The 19,663-nt window shown below is 39.3% G+C and overlaps 1 protein-coding gene across 1 annotated transcript in view; it reads left to right on the top strand.

Annotated features, from left to right (window-relative positions):
- The window catches only part of cntn6 (contactin 6), a 152,927-nt gene that overhangs the window by 71,746 nt on the left and 61,518 nt on the right, over positions 1-19,663 (top strand). Inside the window, exon 2 of the mRNA XM_080892139.1 lies at positions 16,130-16,190. The gene's annotated coding sequence lies outside the window, so the exon portion shown is untranslated. The remainder of the gene's footprint in view (positions 1-16,129; positions 16,191-19,663) is intronic.

Here is a 19,663-nt window from a genome sequence, read left to right as displayed (position 1 = left end):
GACCGATCCGTTTCAACTTGCATTTAGTGATCTCACTACAATGTTAATAACTAAGTACGACTTTGTTTCGCCAAAAAGTTGTGATTCTGTATAGAATTAAAACAAAAAGTAATGATTTGCAAATCACCATATATTTATTAACAAATGGTACAAAGGACAAGCATAAAATATTGAAACAAATATTGAGTGTTGCCAATAAAACAATTAATAACAAAATAAGAGCACCGCGTAGAGTCTCCCAGAGGTAAAAGAAAGAATATGTGGAAAAGAAATGCTTCACATTATAAAAAGAAACATTTGTCATTATAGAACCGCAAAGAACTTGGGGATTTCATTATCTGTGGCATCTGTGTGTCTTGCATGATCTCTGTATGCAAGGGACAAGGACAAAACCCAGAACTGCACAGCCAGGCACTCAGGTGGCACTGCAATAAAAATAGGCAGGACACTTACATGGAAGTAGCTGCATGGGCTGAAAAACACTTTTTTATTTAAAACTGACCATGCAAAGAACACTACTGCCTGATCTGTGTTTAAATGACTTAATTTATTCATTTTCCAGAACAGGTTACTTAGCATATATTCTAACAGCCTATCTCATGTTAACTGTGCCTACAGATCAAACCAAAACATCTGGCTCACTAAAAAAATGAATAAAAATACAAAAACTGTTACATCACAGTGATAAATGTACTCGTCTTAATTTTTAGTTGTGTTCTGCAATGACAACATCAAAATGAATAAATAAATAAATAAAGCATAAATCTACATCTTGACCAACTGTTCATTGCCACCCCAAAATGTTGGTTTATGTCTTGCATTAATAAGAAAGTCAAAACTTGAATATACGGACCCTTCAGGGTGTTTGATGTTTATGCAGATAATGCAAAGGTCAAGGTTAATATGTAAGATATCTGCAGGGCAAAAGGAAGATATGAGCATGGCAGTGTTACTGCCTTGAATTAGCACTTCTGTGCAGCTCTGTGAAATTCTTGTGGGTGTTTTATTACTTTGAGCGATATTTACTTTGAGTAAAACATTTTATAAAAGATTATACCAACACCATTACTGTTCTGGTTGACAAATAATAGCTTGAGCCAAGAGCAAAATATGTTTACTTCACTGTATTTTTTGTTGCTAAAATGTCTCATTTATCCAAAGACTAATAGACCCTCTGGTGATGACTTTAGCTTGCTTTATCTGTTTCTTTGTGTCACCTGACAAATGAGACTTTCCATTGTATTTTGCATTAAATTGACAACTGAGCCCAACCCACTGGAAAACCTGTACTGGGAACAATCAAATGGAGAGGAAAGGCCTCATGCAATATGGCTGCATATTTAGAAGCCCGAAATTTGAAACCATGAATTATTCATTTGTGGCACTTTAATGAATGGGAAAAGAGTTTCCCTATCATTCATAATCTGTACAGCTGCTGTAATGCGACTCTCTTGCTGCAGGCACTTAGTGGGGTTTCCAGCAGTCCATGTGATACCTACGCATGGGAAGAAGGAACTGAAATAAATGTTCATTGCATGCAGAGATAAAGGAACTGAGTGGTTTTTTTGTTTTGTTTTAATGTATTTTTGGTTTTACAGCAAATATACTGTAAAATACACTTTTCTAATAATTCTAATACTAATGATTTACAACTGAAAACATTAGAAATGCCTCTAGTTTGCGTTTCCAAAATCTGTGCAACATACTGTAGCAGCAGGCCTCAGAGAAACAATCTGAAACACTATCTGGATGCTCAGGATCAGAGGCATCTTATATACAGTGTATGATTGTTTGAAGGTAATGTTTAAAGCGTCACATACAATAAAAATTACCAGCTGGATGTACGAAGGAACACAGATGCATGCTGACACTATAATGGATAATGACTCATTTTCTGAATTTGTGCTCTCACATACAATCTAAAATATTTTCACTCACTGCATTGGAAAAGTAACCTGATTTGTCCTTGATTTGCTTATTTATTTATGTGTTGGTACCTGTTCCGTTGGATTTGTGGTGATGAAGTCAGAGTCTCTGTATTTCTTGTCTGGATAGCCAGGGTGCCTTGTTATACATGTTAAGTATTCCTCTACTTATTCAAAACAAACCCCTGTTGCTGCTGCCAGAATGATAAAATGCACTCTTCCTTAGAGAATCTATTTTCATCCAGGTCGACCATACGCTGTGTTGCAATAGTGAATGCAAAGTCTCTTTTCAGACTTCCCTATGCATGCTGAATCACTGTTATAGTCAAGGACAGTAAGACAATGATCGTTTTGTCATTATGACTAATTGCAAGAATTCTTTGATTATTTATGAAATGGCATTTGTGATTTCTTGTGTCAGTTGAAAATGTCTATAGACAAACAGTTCTAAATATCTTGCTGGGTGAAAACACATCTGGTTGTGCTGATCACTTTTGAAATATGTGTTCTGTGATGGATTGACAACCCATCTGGAGTGTATATCATTTCATTCACACTTACATAGCCAGGTGTATTAGTATAGGCTCCTCTTCTGCTACCTTACCTAAGCAGTTGTGCTTGAGTCATTTGAGGCTCTTTTATAAATGGTTACCAGGAACAGACTCTAAAGCGTTGAACTGAAGAACTTGAGTTCTGTGGAAAGTCAAGTGTCTCAGAGTGTTGATTAACAAGGGTCCTTCACTTACCCTCTTCAGGTATTGTTAGCAATGGCATTTTATGGGGAACATGAAGTGCCCTTGCTAATAGCACTCGCAAGTCTCTATGACGGTGTGTGGTTTAACATATCCATATCCTTTTTTTTAATTTTATTTATTTATTTTATTTTGCCTGTCCGGTTTGGCTCTTTTGCCATCAGAATTATTGTCTAAAGGCGAAGAAAGATGCCCAACAGATTTACTTTACCAAACTGACCATCCCAGCCTTGCCGTAATGGTCCATTTGATTCACCTTTTATTGTTTATTTTATTTTCACTTGCTGAATACGGGACAGACTTGACTGGGGGAAAGAAGGGGAGAAAGAAAGAGGGAAAGAAAAACAGCTGAGAAGAGGGACGGGGGAGAAGGGCAAAAAACAAAAACCAACAGAATGGGCAGAAAAAAAAATGCATATATCGATCACCTGGATCACCTGTTGAGAAAGAAAAAAGAAAACAAGCAGAAGAGAACAAGAGTAATAGAATAAACAACATCACAATGATATATGGGAATATGACAGTAAATACTAAATGTTAAACATTATTGTGCAGCACATAAGATCAACAGAACACAGTGTGCTTTGAGGTAGGAGCCAAAAAGGGTGTAGTTTGTGGGTGTGATCACCCGTGTGTACACCTGTGAGCATGGACGCGCTTGTTTTTTTAAAAGGTTCCTTCATGTAATGATCTGCTAGAGGGTGTGGGGGGGCCACAGCCCCGTCCTCCAGGGCATGAAGCAGGTATGGAGGAGATCAAAACTCCAGACATCCAGAGGCCCCCAGAACACAAGAGACCAAGGAAGACCAACAGAGGGGCAGCTGCGCCAATGTCCCAGAAAGAGCTGAGGAGAGTCCCAGATGAGGGCTCACTCAGCAGCCGCGGAGCAGAAGCCAGGGGGGGTTGCAGTGACGTGCCCGTGAGCTCCGCCGGCAGCCAGCCGTGCCTGAGTGACCGAGCCCCAGGCCGAGAGGCCGGGGGCACCCCACCTCCGAAGTGGCCCGAGCGAGCCCCAGGCTCCAGGCCCCGATAAGCAGCCGCCAAGGAGTGAGCCGGTGTGTACCTGGATGCCCATCCCCAGACACAAAGAACCACCAACGCACCGATGTCAACGCACACACAGACACAAACATCCATTCCCACCCACATGCTCTCATATGCACTTACTCCACACTCAACCAACGTGGAGACAGACATAAAGAGTACACATGATCACACTCCCCAAGCGTACTCTACGAACCCTTGCCCCTGTAGGGGGGAACTGCACCCAGACCCAGGTGGTGTTACCCTTTTCCCTGCGGTGGGGAGAGGCAGTCCGCCCCGACTCCGCAGCAGCAGGGAGGCCCCACACTCCAGACCGCAGTCGGACGGCCAACTCCTCCTCCTAGCCCCCCCCCCCGCTCCAGCAGGTCGCAGAGAATGGGGGTGAGAGAAGACTCCAAACCTCCCTCCACCCGCTCATTGTAGTGTTGATGCATGTGTGTTCTAAGGTGCATTTAAAACCCAGGAGGGCATGGAGCTACCTGCCAGAGAGCAGCAGGTAAGCGCATAGTCCCTCCTGATAGCCCTCAATGTCTACGTGTATTTAAAATTGAGAGGCGGGTAACGACGCCAGGGGTGAGGTGTACACCATATCCACCGGGAGCTCCGTAGACTATGGGTACGACCCAACGCAGTATGATGACAAAGCGTGCAGACAGGCCAATCCACCATGTGCATTTCACGTTTTGCCTCTCCCATGCAAGCATGAAATGGACATGCATGCAGAATTTGCATTACCAGCAGGGGGAGATAATATATTTAAAACCAAGAAGTTTAAATAGTGAGCAAGGAAGATATAAAGTACATTCCAGGGTCCTTGACCCAATTAATACTGGTGCAACTTACTTCAGCTTCTGCAGTAAGTTGACAGGGTCGCAATAAACATGCCCATCAATGCTTCATCAGGCAAGTTGTAATATTTATTTACCAACAGGTACTGAAACTAAGGATATTTACTGTATTTAATTTTTTTATTAGTTTTCTAAAAGAAATGGTAAATGGCCTGCATTTGTATAGCGCTTTTCTAGTCCCTAAGGACCCCAAAGCGCTTCACACTACATTCAGTCATTCACGCTCACATTCACACACTGGCGATGGCAAGCTACATTGTAGCCACAGCTGCCCTGGGGCGCACTGACAGAAGCAAGGCTGCCGGACACTGGCGCCACCGGGCCCTCTGACCACCACCAGCAGGCAAACATGGAGTTAGTATCTTGCCCAAGGATATTTGGCATGCAGCCAGGAGGCAGTCTGGGATCGAACCACTGACCTTCTGATTAGTGGCTGACCTGCTCTGCAACCTGAGCTACAGCCACGCCAATAACTAAATCACAGATCTAGTTTACTTTTAGTTAACTATAATAACCTGTTGGGTTCTACCCACCACGTTTTGAAACCTTAAACATTAGCCTCTTGTTGTTATTTGGGAACAAGAATTGACCATATTTCAACCAAAGCAAAGCAATCTTGGTTAGCAACCTGCATCTACAAATTCTGCAGATGAAAAACACAAACAGATTTATTAAATGCTAAAAAAAACAAAAAAAACAAAACCAAAATCTTTCTGTACCACATAGCAAGGCAAATTATTTTTCAGATAATTTTACCAAATATAAGTGAGACATCCAACTTAGATCTCAGTCATAGGCATAGGCATTCCCAGTTATTAACAGTGTTGGTCAAGTTACTTGAAAAAATAATTAGTAACTAATTACTGATTACTTCTCCAAAAAAGTAATCCCGTTATTTACTGATTAATTATTTTTAAAAGTAATTAGTTACTTAGTTAATTTTTAAAAAACACGATACACATCCTGAATACGTAATAAAGCTACAGACCTTTCAACCCAATTCTATTTTTTATGCATAATGCATCATATTAAAACTGAACCAAATGGAAAGCATCTTTTTTAAAAAAAATTATGAGTTTTAATTTTTTGCACATTAAAATTAAATTAAATTACATGCAACAGGCTTTGTCTTGAAGAAATTTGTTTAACATGTAAACCTATTTTCTGGATGTTTGCAAAAAACAAACTTTGTCCAAAAATCTCTCATGTTTAGCTGTTTTTTTGTAAAAAGATAACAATGTTAGCCTTTTCTGCAGCTATGGGGCATATATGGTATCACTCTTGGCTGGAAGCAGTGCTTAAACAATGAAAAAAACACAAACTTTGTCCAAAAACCTCTCACGTTTAACTGTTTTCCACTTTTTCTTTGGTCATTTTAGCCTTTTTGGCCAGGGTGAAGGGAGTACCTGCCATCAAACAAGAAGACAGCCTCATGTAACTACGACGGTGTTTGGTAGTTCACCTTACATGCATTAATGTAATAACGTGGTTAGCCTACAGAACGTAAATTACACACAAACACCATTTAGCTTCTCACACAGAGAAGAACAGCTGCTGCTGCCATCATCATACTCATCATTTCTGCTACACTGGCAGGGCTAGGGGCCAGGACTCTACTCTTCGGGTTTGTGGGGGATGTTGCTAACTCCGGGTCTGATAACAAGCACCACACCCGCAGTAGATGTGCACGGTGTGAGGTCTCGCAGCAATCTATCAAATACGGTGCATTTCTCGGCTTTTAAAAAAACGCTATGCGTCGCCAGGTGTTTCATCGGATTTGAGGTGTTACCTCCTTTGCACAGTATCACAGTATCAGCTTAAAGCACTTGTTGCAGGCTGCTGAGTTTGCATCTTTTGCTGTGAAGTACAGGCAGACTTTTGACCGCTTTGCCTTGGGCATTTTTAATCTGTAGCTCTGCTCTAAAAGAACGTACGTACCTGGGCCCGCCTACTATCCTCAGAAACGTAAAATGATTGGCTAGAATCTAAAGTGTATCACATCTCAGGAAAAAAAAAGTACCGAAATGAAGCACCGAAATGTGCGCTGCTTTTCGGTCTGGTTACTACCGTTTAGTCAATGCAATAATATCAAAGGAAACCTTGTGCATATCTTTCAGACTTCATGGGCTTTATCCAAATAGCTGTAGTAGATATCTTGGGATTAAGAAAGGGCTGTGCATCCTTGGTTGTCACACAACTGCTAAAGTGCACAATTTCGAGCATTGTTTTTAGACATTATCAGACAGTTTCAGGTGTGAAACAACTACTTGGATAGATTTACAGTCAGAGAAATGTAGTCAGATTTGTGACCTTGCTGAGAGGCATAAATTTGATGTGTTGATTAAATCATGTTAAGTTTCACCTGAGAAACCTGAGTAATTTTAACACCAGGGAACTGATTAAGCAACTTAATTCATGCATGCAAACATCATACCCTAAATATCACCTAGGATAAAACTCAGACAGAATACTAGTGTGTTGTTGGGGTGTATTGTGTCTACAGGTTTTTTTTCTTTATAGCTATAGGCACTGGTTTGAATCTGGAAATGAGTCAGAAAGTTTGGAGGGAGAGCGGGATATAGGATTGAACATATCACAGATTTTGGGAGATAGCCACCACTGACTTCTTACTTGGAGACAGGCAGAGAGCAGGAAGAGAAAATTGTTCCTGCTGGGATGAAAGGTGTGGGAGAGCTATACAATTTTTCCCCAGATTTTTGAAACTAACTAGTCTTTCCTGCCTATCACAGAAATAAATTAGCTTGCATAGGTGTCTCAGTTAGCCAGTGCCCTGTGTTGATGTGGATGAATTTTCACTGATGATGAATAAATGTTCTATTTCTGGCCTTGTTTCATTATAGAATGGAATAAAATGTAATAGAATAGACCTTTATTGTCATTGTACATGTACAACAAAATTGTAGGTGCTTTACACCAACTGTGCTGGAATAAAATATATAGTAGACAGTAGAGATGGACCAATCCGATATTACGTATCGGTATCGGTCCGATACTGATCTAAATTACTGGATCGGATATCGGAGAAAAATAAAAAATGTAATCCGATCCATTAAATATCACGAAAGCACCTCACAAAACAACACGCCGTAACTCGCCTCAGAACGTTAGCACGTCGGAGCAGTATGCATCACGTGATAGAGCGGCTGTGGCATGCGGGACCTGTCGGTGGTCTGGATAGCATTTGGAGCTTCGCTAGCAACCCGGCATTTCATCTCTGACAAAGTTATCCCCGAGAGAAGTAAAGCAAGTGTGTAAGTCCATCTCTGAATGTTTGTAAAGCATTCCTGCGTTAAGCTTAACAAACGATATATGGAGCGACTGCCTCTCTCTCTCCGGCTGCTACTTCAATCATGAAACTGCTTAACGATCAGCTGATCGGCTTTTCTGTCGCGAATCCGTTTCTCTTGTTTGTTTTTGGCCCACTTTGCACCAGAAAGAGGAAACCAGCGGCTGAACAACAGCAGCACGTTTAAGCTTGATCAGCTGTTGTTAGAATTTATTTAATATTACTTTCTACTCAAGGATCTTCTTCTACAGCTGACGGCTGGTAACTGTCCAGGGGCGGATCTAGCAAAGTTTAGCCAGGGGGGCCGATAGGGCATTAACAGGGAAAAGGGGGCACAAAGACATACTTTTCTTTCTTATTCTCATTTAAAATGTCTAGCTTTTAATCAATAATTATCTGACACCCAAAGTTTTAATTTGATGTAAAATGAATAGAAGTCAATTACTGTATATAGTGACTATTAAGTCTAATATATATACCCTAGTAAGCTATAGTACTTTTTCCTTTGGGAAGGTACCATCTGTGCAGTCTGCAATTTTGTTGAAGAAAGATGTTGAATCTATTTAATATTTCTTGAAAAATAATTGATTTCTGTGCATTTTTTTTCACACTGCATCAAATTAAGGTTGATTACGTCAATTAAGCATCATGAGGTGAAGCGTGAGGGGTGGTTCCCTATTTTTTATTTATTTATTTTTGTTGCTGGGAGTTGGAACCCTATTAGTTAGGTTGCTTAATATTTACGCCAAGTACTCTTTAAAATACCAGAATAGGGAGGATGGTGTAGGTCTAAGTTTATTAGATTGATCAGTATTGCTGAACTATGAAATTTTTTTTTTTTTGCATACAGGTATAACAGAATAGCTTTAGTGTAGTTGTTGTTTTAAACTTGAGTATGAACTTATACAAAATGCAGCAAGATATTTAAAAAAAACAGTTTTGTTGATTAAAAAACACTATATCGGATTCATATCGGTATCGGCAGATATCCAAATTTATGATATCGGTATCGGTATCGGACATAAAAAAGTGGTATCGTGCCATCTCTAGTAGACAGCAGGAATAAATAGTAAACAGGAGAAATATACCCAAAAATAAGAGAAAGGCACACATTAGAGAACAAAAGACTTCCAAAGTGCTTGGAATTGGTGCAAAGAAAAGACTTGGTGTGCGTGACTTGCCTGATTGATGGGGATTACTCAGACCATGGGTCAGATTGATGAAGTGTGGGGGGGGGGGGGGCCCTCAGTATTTGCTGACAGTTCGAATGGCCCAGTTGAAGAAGCTGTTTGTTAGTCTGGAGGCGTTGGACCTAATTGACCTGAGGAGTCGATCAGAGGGCAGCGGGTCAAACAGGTGGTGAGCACAGGGATCGTCTGTGATGGCCCTGATTTTCCTGAGATGAGAGGATCTGGCGATGGCCTCCAGGGGTGGCAGAGGGTAGGGTTTTTGGACAGTGTTAATAACCCTCTGCACAGCCTTCCTGTTCTCAGTTGTGGCCCCTGCTTACCAAACACCCAGAGAGTAGGAAACCACTGAGGAACGTTAGAAGGCCAGCAGCAGCTTCTGGTCCAGGTTATTCTCCCTCTGGACAGGGAGGAAGAGCGGCTGCTGCTGGGCCTTCTTTAGGGAGTTTGTGTTATGGGTCCAGGTGACATCAGCGGAGATGAGGGTGCCCAGAAATCTGAAGGTCGAGACAGATTCCACCCGTTCTCTATTCATAATGAGTGGGAAGTGGACCTGTCTTTCCCTCAGCTTCAGGTTATTTTCTGAGCACCAGTGCACGCTGTCTTATCTCCATCAGACATGAGCCCAACCACGGTGGTGTCATCTACATACGGACATTAGAGTGGTTGGGTCTGAGTCGGACTGATTGAGGCCAGTTGGTGAGGACGGCTTTGATCCAGGAGCAGGTGGCAGTGGGGATCAGAAGGTGGTTCAGTTGGTGGTAATGTCTGGGATTATGGTGTTGAAGGCTGAGTCCACAAAGAGCATCCTCACTTAGCTCACTTTGTGAAGGTTAATGGTGTTGGTATCCTCCGTGGACCGATTTGCTCTGTAAGGAAACGGGTAGGGGTCGGGGGAGGGGGGTTGATGGTCTCTAATGCACTCAAAACACTTGATGACTACAGACATGAGGGCTATAGGTCTGTAGTCAATGAGACTGTCTATTCCAGTCTCTTTGGGTATGGGAATGATAGTGGAGGCCTTCAGACAGGTGATAAAGGTGGCATGAGTCAAGGAGAGGTTGAACAGCCTGGTGAGGATCCCTGCAGCAGTATGCTGGGATATAGATGCCATTGGGGCTAGCAGCTCGCCTGGGGTTAACCACTCTCAGTCTCCTCCTGACCACATAGATTTTCGGTTAGGAAAAATCTGGATGGTTTTGGTTGCTGTCACATTCTCTACACAGCAGGACAGACTGTGTGAAGGTCTCTAAATCCTGCTGTTCAAAGATGGACCAGTCTGTCAGATCAAACCACCAGCCCTGTAGCTGGGGGATTTGGAGGACCCTAGCCCCATCACCACTTAAAGACTTTCTTGCTTACCATATACTAAAAGAACCTCATGGAAGAAAGGTTAAGTAAACCAACACTCACTGATCCATAATGTAGCCATGGAGATCGTTTTTGTGGTTTGACACATCTGCCATTTCCATATGACTGGATTTTTTACAGTCTAATTGAGGCATCATAAAAGAGGAAAATTACAAAGATGGTGATTCCCACTGGACTAATATAATACGAGAAGTTCTGTGTTTGGCATAAGAAAAGGTTGGTCATTTACCGTCAAACGTTTAATTTAAAAATTAAGAACATTGTAGATTTGTACTGGATTATGATCATATCAATGACAGATACAGCTGTAAGAAAATTATTGGAAGTCCCAGATAATACTATTCCTACTTAAACAGGATTGAGCGGATACATATTTATAGTGTAGACATCTCTGGCATCTTTAAAGAAAAAGATGCAGGTAGGTATAATTTAATCAAAAAACCAATCAAGATATTCCCAATGTATGCTATCCCAGGAAAATTCCATTTTAAATGATGCAAGCAACAACAATTGAGTGCTTATGCAGACAATTTTAGAGCATAAGCTAGTAAGTTTCATTACAGTGAGCTGAGTCTTGAATTTCAATGCATTTCATTTCTTGAAAGGTTTCCACGCTTTTAAACAAGTTCCCAACGGAAGCTGTTTCTCTCTGTGTTTTCCTCAAGTATATCTCTTGTGTAATACCTGTTAGTTCTAAACAAAATCATTCTCAAATTAAAAATGTTTCCAGTTTTTTTACTTAAGGAAAAGACACCTCTGATGCTTGCAGTTTACTGTTCGCAGTGTTTTTCTTTCCCTTTTGGTTGCTCTTCCTCATATTATTATTATTATTATTATTATTATTATTATTATTATTTAGGCCAGGGCAAGCAAGGCTCTGTCCAGCTCCAGAATCAATCAGTCTTTTTGTGATGGCTCTGCAGGAGTCTTGCTGGAAACCAAATTGCACTGAGTAAATGGCCTCTGTGGTGCCTGTGCAGACATTCAGGTCATTATGATTAGTTCTGCAGTGTCTCGAAGCACGTGTTTGTGATATCTGACTTTTCCTCCTTACAAATGTTATCTCTTGTAGAAATGTATTTTCACATTCAGGAAAGTGGGACCAGTGTTTGTTAATGCAAAACATGTCCTATTTAATGTTACCCTCAATCCTCTGTGTGGGCTGTCATATGTGGAGAAGGGGGCAGCTGCTCAGCACAGTAGCTCTCATTCATACTATGACTACACCTTTGTAATTGTTGTTCCACAAAGGTAGGAGCTAAAATGGGTCACAGCCATTGACACAAGCTTAAAGCTAAATGAGGTGCTACAAAGTATCTTAATAAAGCCTATGGTTGCTACTGCCCACGGAATTTAGTTGATATTTGTGAACCTACAGTCCTGTGAAAAAGAAAGTACAGCCCATGACTCAGTATCTTATAACAACCTTTAATAGCAATAACTTGAAGAAAGCCATTGTTGAGGAATTTTGGCAGAGGTGGGACCAAGTCATTGTTTTGCAAGTCTCAAGTAAGTCTCAAGTCTTTATCCTCAAGTCTCAAGTCAAGTCTCAAGTAATGTCAGGCAAGTCAGAGTCGAGTCTCAAGTCACTGGTGTAAAAGTCCGAGTCAAGTCACAAGTCTGAAACTTTGAATTTCAAGTCCTTTCGAGTCTTTAAAAAAAAAACGAAAAAATAATGTTGCAGTTATATGCTAAATGTAAATATTAGACCATGTAATTTTAAAATCTGTGTTTTTCTCAACACATGACAAAATAGTGAACTTAGAAAATATACACAAATTGTGAAATTGCACCTCTTTAAAATGCAGCTCAATTAAACCTAGCTCCAAGAATAATTTTCACCGACAGTTCTGAGATAAGCTGCATGTTATTCTTGGATGCGGTTGTAGGACCGGCTTTAAAATCGCATGACAAAAATATCATACACATTAAAAAAAACTGTATCACCAACATAGCCTGGACAACATTTGCTAGTTAGATGAAGTCAGCTATCTCATCTTAGCATATTTATATGCATATTTATAATCATACGGTTCTTGGAGTGAGCGCATACACTCATGAAGTTTAGTAACTTCCGGTCACTGCAACAAGCCCAGGTACAGTTTACCGACGGATGGGTACAGGACCTTGAAACGCACCGTGTAGAACGAAAGACCATCGTACGTATCATAAGTTTACCAGTCTCACAAATCGTCTTCATAAATACACATTCCTTAACCGTTTATTAATAGGACCTTTGAGCTCAACGGTAATTAATTAGTAGTGGAAATAATTTCTGGTAGCATCACAGAAATGTAGCAGTGACAATAATATTGGATGCTGTAATCGTACTGGGCAATTAGTGATACAAAAAACCTGTTTTATCCTGTGAATAAAAGTATATGTTTTTGTCAATGTACCATAATAACAGAAGCGAAACGCAATATTGTGTCAGGACAATTCACTATTTATGCACAATAAATAAAGGAGCATAGCGCGACAATTTCTGTTCAGCGCCAGACTTGCTTGTAACCTATATCACTAATTATGTTATGAAAATGACGTATTAACTACTAAAAAACACTGACCTTCGTGTAAATGCTTGGAGCAGACTAACCTGTGAGCTGGAGGGTTCTGGGACGTTATATTTGATCTTTGAATGGCTGCAATCCAGGCCATCCGTCGCATCTTTGTTACTTCGGAAACATGGCTTGAACAATTTCTCTTCAACGACGTAATCCGATAACAACTGATCTCTTTACCCGTCGGCTTCCCGTGGCTGTCATGCGACCGGCTATTGCAGTTAATAATACAACAGCTTCTTGACATTTTTGTGTTTCTTTTTATCGCTGTATAACTGATTTTAATTGAAAGCCTGCGTGCGCTAGTACCGCTTGCCACGAGTTCCCAGAATCCTTTGCGGTTCTACCCGTGAATGACGTCACATTTTCAATCTCTATATAATATGCATGTTAAATTTTATATTTGGGGTAAAATATCAAGTCTTTTCAAGTAAACCGGTTCAAGTCCAATTCAAGTCCCAAGTCATTGGTGTAAAAGTCCAAGTCAAGTCACAAGTCTTAGAACATTTTTTCAAGTCAAGTCTAAAGTCATAAAATTAATGACTCGAGTCTGACTCGAGTCCAAGTCATGTGACTCGAGTCCACACCTCTGAATTTTGGCCCACTCTTCCTTGTAGTTTTGCTCCAATTGACAGAGGTTTCCAGGCATTCATTCATTCATGCATCTCTCTGGAGATCCCACTACAGGATTTCATGAGTGCAGACTGGACCAAAATCTTCACCTCTGTTGGTAGTGATGGTGTAAATCTCCTCCATTTGTGCAAACATGCTCTGTTTGGTTTTTGCTTAATATGGTTCTGTGCATTACTACCAAACATCTCCACTTTGGTCATGCCTGCTCCAGAACTTTTGCATTTTTGTATAGATGCAACTTTGTAATCTAAGCTGTGTTGCCATGTCCTATTTAGAAAGAAGTTTTCTCCTGGCATCTCTTACCAACAAGCCATACTTGTCCAGTCTTTTGTAATTCTACTGCCATGAACGTTAACATTTAACTTGCTGACTGAGGACTGTTTTGTTAGATGTAGATCTTGGGGTTTTTTGCAGGTTCCCTGAGAACTTTTTCTAAATTTGCTGGCATGTCCACTTCTTGGGAATTGTGGAAAATGTGGCATTGTGTCAACACATACCGCAGTGCTCCAGACTTGCAAACTGCTAAAACAACTTCTTTTGTAGTAGTGATCACACTTGCCGATGATCAGTAAATGAAGTGCACTTTATTATCAGCAGCATGTGAAAAGTAAGGATTTATCACGGGGATGCATATAAGTCTGCCTGTACAACTCCTAATACACTGTAAACACTGCAATAGTTACATCCTTTTTGCACATGCTCTACAGTAAAATAGCGAATGACAAAGTTCACAGGTTAGAGTCAAATATCAATCATATATATTCCACCTCTGTAATATTCTTTGTCAATATTCTTGATAGCCACCTCTGTTAATTCTTGATATTTATAATTGAGCATTTTTTAATATATTAGTGCTATTTCTTAAATTTGTAAAATCTGTAATAAATTGTATTATTTTAATAGTTTAGTCTGTTACTGTCTTGGATCAACTGTAACCCACATAATTTCCTTAGGGATTAAAAAAGTATTCTGATTCTGTCACCAATTTCTTTTTCACAGTCATGCTTTTATCACAACTTGGTTGGATTACTGTAACTATTTCTATGTGGGTGTTAGCCAGTCCTGCCGGTCTCAGGTTCAGGTGGTGCAAAAATGCTGCAGCCCAACTTTTGACTAGAATATGGAAGAATATTACCGATGTTTTATTGTTATTCAGATTGCTGCCTGTCCATTTTAGGCTTTATTTTTAAATGATTTTGTGTGTTTTTCAGTCCTTAAATAGCCTTGCCCTGTCTTATGTCTTAGAGCTGCTGTACTTGCACTGCACCCCCTTTCCTTGTCGCTCAGATCAGCTAATAAACAGTAATATCTCCCAAATTGTGGAATTCATTGCCATTTTACATTAGCTAGTTCTGTTCATTCCTTTTTTCATTATTTCTTATTTATTTTTCATTATTCATTATTACACAGCAGCTATGGAAACATTAGAGTCAATAAAGATGAATAGACCAAATAATTAATGTGATGATCTGTGAAATAACTATATATGTGACAATAAGACCTAAAGATTAGTACTACTAAAAGCACCAAAAGTACTAATAAAACAAAAATAAAATTCTCTGCAATTTTCGTTTTCATTAAATCTCTAAATGCTTTTCTTTCAACTGGAAAAGCTATACTTAATATGGATATTACTTAATACAAACCCAATTCCATACATGTTGGAATATTTTCCATTTTCCATGATTGCTGTATACTTTTGTTTAACAGTCAAAAAAGTAGTATTTCAGTAATTTCACTGATCAACTTAATTGTGTTTTGTAAAATATACAAAATTTGTACATGACTACTATTAGAGCAAACACAAATGGTCATGTCTAAACGAAAGAAACATATCACATATTATAAACAGTCTGACCTATTAAGCTTTAACTTTACAGTCTTTACATTAAACATAATGAACAAAGAAAAGATGAGAATTATTTTGACATTTCCACCCTCTGAAAACTAAACTAAAAAAACTAAAGCAGCTCACTTGAGCTAGAGAATGAATCACTTATAGAAACAAGGACACTATAGGAATGCATCCAATCTATCAGTATTCACAACTTATTGTACAACAAAGGAACAGTTGCTCTGTTTGATTTTTAAATGCTGATTGAAAAAACACCATGAACGAATATTACATTTGGCCGAAGGAGGAATTGTTGTTTTAGCCATCCTACTGCGAGCAGCAAAATTATTATTTTCATATAATATAATCATAAAAAGAATTTAACATTGTGACAGGATAAAGCGTTTATTCTGATTCCTGCAGATCTATATATCTGAAGGTTTTCCCCTCACATAATTATTTGCAGCACCTCTCCGATGTACATTTTCTTTAGAAACATATCACTTATTAATCTTGTATCACTTTGTGCCTTCAATCTAGGGGATTTTAAAGGAATAGCCTGTTTGGTTGTGCAGATTGTATGGTTGAATTTAAACTCAGTTTGAATTCTCTTGTCATGAAAGTATTATTACAATCACTCAACATTTCCTCTGTTTTTTTTTCTTAGCTGGCCAAAGGACTGATTGTGTCTTACCTGTGAAGGAAAGAGCAAGCAGACTCTACTTCCTGTGAGTATTCAATCAGTGTGAAACATGCTTGTCTTTGGCCTTTGTGATTTATTGCATGCTATAAATGACTGACTGACTATAAATTACTGTTTTTCCAGGTAAAGGAACTGTGGTAGCATAATCTAGCCATATCTGTATGTTCTGTCCTAGCAATTCTCAATTTACTATTTTTTAAGTATTTAAAGTATTACACTTTTTAGGTTTGGAGAAGTAAAAACATGTAGTCTAAAACATGCAGTCAATAAATAAAGACACTTTAATGTTGTTGTTGCTATGCTAGTCAAAAGGGGCTATTTTCTAACTTTACTTCCCTGATGAGCTAGTTTGCAGATTAAATGTGAAGGTAAGTCTATTTAAAATACAATTTCCCCCCAAAAAATATTAGTGTAGTTGTATTTCAGTAAAACAACTTGTTTACCAACATAATCCCCAGAAATTTGTTTGGTAACTAAAATGTATATATCTGGATAATATTAAATTATTAGGATAAGAGGCCACAATAATGACAAATTATATAAAGCAATACATAATTGTGATAGAAACATTTCGTTAATAGTAAAGAAACCCAATATAAAGTTGCTTAAATCAGTTTCCCCATCCTCACACCTCATTTTCTTCCTCCATATTTCCCATTATATGTTTTACTCTAATATTGTTGAGTTGTTGTAGCAAGGTGAGATACAAACCATCTGTCAGACATACAGTATTGATAAATGATATTAATTTTAATTCATCCAGTAAAAACAATTTACATTAATTATCACAGCATAAAATGCACACCCAAGCTATGCTTACAGTAGAGCGAAACTGAGATTACACCAGATTACGACATGACTGACATGAAAAAAGTACATATAAAGCAATATTATTTTGAAGTTTTACTATATTTCTCACCCCAATTGCGGGACATGAAAGCTAAAGCCAGTATTAGCGTTGATGTTACAGTGTTACTGAGAAAAGTAACCAATCACAGTATTTTACTAAAAGTAAACACCCCTTTACTTTAAGGTTGTGCATACTCATCACATTGTACCGAAGGTGTTTAACCTACTGTAGATTTACATCTAAATGTACTGACTTTACCTCAATGGATGGCAATTTGATATTGGTAGCATTCCCCCCTTACCACATTAGCTGCAACTAGCTTGCTAACTTTACAGCAGTTTTGGAGCTCTAGCATCTTTCACCTCCTCAGCGGCCTCACGAGCATCATTTAGGAGCTGTACTTAACGTAACCCGGATGTTTCTTAAAAATGTAAAATGGAGCTAGCAGACATTACCTCATTGGGTAATGGCTCAGGTCCTCTAGAGAAAAAAAATCAACTCAGGAAATCATGACTGCTTAAAGGATGGTTCTGTCCTTCTTTGTAAGGTTATCTGAAACCTTCAGCTTCAGAAAACTGGTAGGAACATTTCCAACTACACAACTGATCACAAATTATGGCCTAACCCTGCCGCATGAAAAGCAAAAGTTGACAAAAGACAGCTGAGAATTCTGTATCTTCTTTCCTTGAGCATCTATAAGTATTCACCTCACATCTGAGGTCTTTCTGGTCCTTCCACGCCCTAACTTCATGTACAGTTCTGTTTGCTAAGTCTGTATTGAACTGGTAGGGTGTTAGCTTTCAATATTCTTCTCCTACTCAGTGTTTGTATTATGCACTTGTACAATGAGTGACAGTCTGCCACCTGAGCTGCAGCACTGCTCACGCTCCCTTGTGGCTGATGGGATTTAAGATGGACTGTAATCTGAGATCAGGTGGGTTTGTGGATATTTACAGCTTGGATAAGATAAAACAAAGACTTTGAAGCGACAGCTCTACAGTGAAGGCATATGTTGATATTAGCATTAGCGTACCATATAATTACTGAACAATCAGGAAGTGAGTGAAATCAGGGATGTGTTTTCAGGCTGTTGGTACTTTGTGCTATGATTACGCAGTCTTTACCTGGCTCTGTGTGATGCTGAATGTTGCGTTTATCTTGGTTGTCCTCCCTGCTCCAAAAAAAGAGGAAAAAATGCCTTAATTACCTCTCGCAAGGCTGGCAAAGTTAATTTCTGTAGTCACATATTTAACCAATTACTCAGAGTGTAATGAAGTGGAACGTGGTTCACTGGAGTTCACAGGACATCCCCCACCCCACCTTTTATTCTTAGCTTAGTTTGGCTGTTTCAGAGTGGGAAAGGTAATCTTCACTAAATGTTAAACCAGGCAAAACTTCACTCTGGATACACAGATTTATCCGTGTCAGTACCCATTCCTCATGTAATCATTTTAGCACCGTTATCTCAATATCATGGGCAGTGGGGGGAAGAAAGGTGGGGGAAAGGACATTATCTATGCTGGGTGTTACAGTATTAGGGATTATCCTTGACAGATAGTTTCCCTTCCAGGCACCATTAGCTTGGCCTCATCCCATTTGGTATTTCCAACACCTGCGACCACCATCCACTGGGCACAAGAATTATTACCATTGTATTTTTTCTAGGGTATATAAATTAATCATGGGGATCACAAGCAACTGCTTTAAATTTCTGGACTGTGACCAAGAAACACATCCTCCCTGAGGATGCCAAGGACCTATGCATCATTAAAAGAGACTTGTGCTGTCTGAGACAGGAACAGTGCCCGCTCCCTCACTTATATACCTTATGGGATTGGGGCCTCTGCACTACGCATAAATAGCTACTGTCTATTGCTAAATGTGACCAGAATCCTTGAGCCCGACTTTGAATGGTGAACAAACGAGGGTGTTTGCAAGTGGACAGAATAAAGTTGATCATCCCAAAAGTGAAAGTGGACAACTCGACATAAATTAACATCTGTCAGCGAGCAGAGCAAGTCTACTAATGACTTTAGGCTGCAGGGGCTTGTTAGGCAACCTCTCCTATTGGCTTTAATGGTTTCATATCCTCACAATCCATGAAATACCAACGACTCTAATTCCTAATCTGGTATCTTTATATTGGCAAATGGCCTGTCTTTGACTCACATGCAAAAATGAATGATGGGAGGATTAATATAGATAATGCAGTCCTATCTACAAGTTATACCTCAAAGAGTGCAGCTAGATCTTCTTATACGAGCTTTCAAATCTCTGAAACTCTCTAAGCAAGACCTTTAAAAGGCACGGTAGTAACTGTCAGTGAAAAGCAAAGAAGCAAAAGATCTGCTTTTTCAGTGTTTTCATCCAAGTCTAATTTGACTTGTTCTGAGTTCTGCTCACATGGCACTTAGCAAGTGTGTCTGAACTTTAAAACATATTGATTAGGAATTACTTACAGGTGCTGGTCTATAGCAGCATTGATCACAGATAGGCGTTTTGACAAAATGTCTGGAAAACATTTCACATCGATTGAAAGTGTCTTCTGGGCCAAAATAAAAGCCTCGCATCTAACTGTAATTACCATATGCAGCTTGGTGTCATTCATTTAGAATCTCTTCATCCAGCACCTTAATCAACATATAATT

Source organism: Rhamphochromis sp. 'chilingali' (assembly GCF_963969265.1).
Source record: "Rhamphochromis sp. 'chilingali' genome assembly, chromosome: 9".
In the NCBI taxonomy this organism is placed as follows: Eukaryota; Metazoa; Chordata; class Actinopteri; order Cichliformes; family Cichlidae; genus Rhamphochromis; species Rhamphochromis sp. 'chilingali'.
Note: the sequence above shows the minus strand (reverse complement) of the source record. Positions and strands in the feature narration are given on the sequence as shown.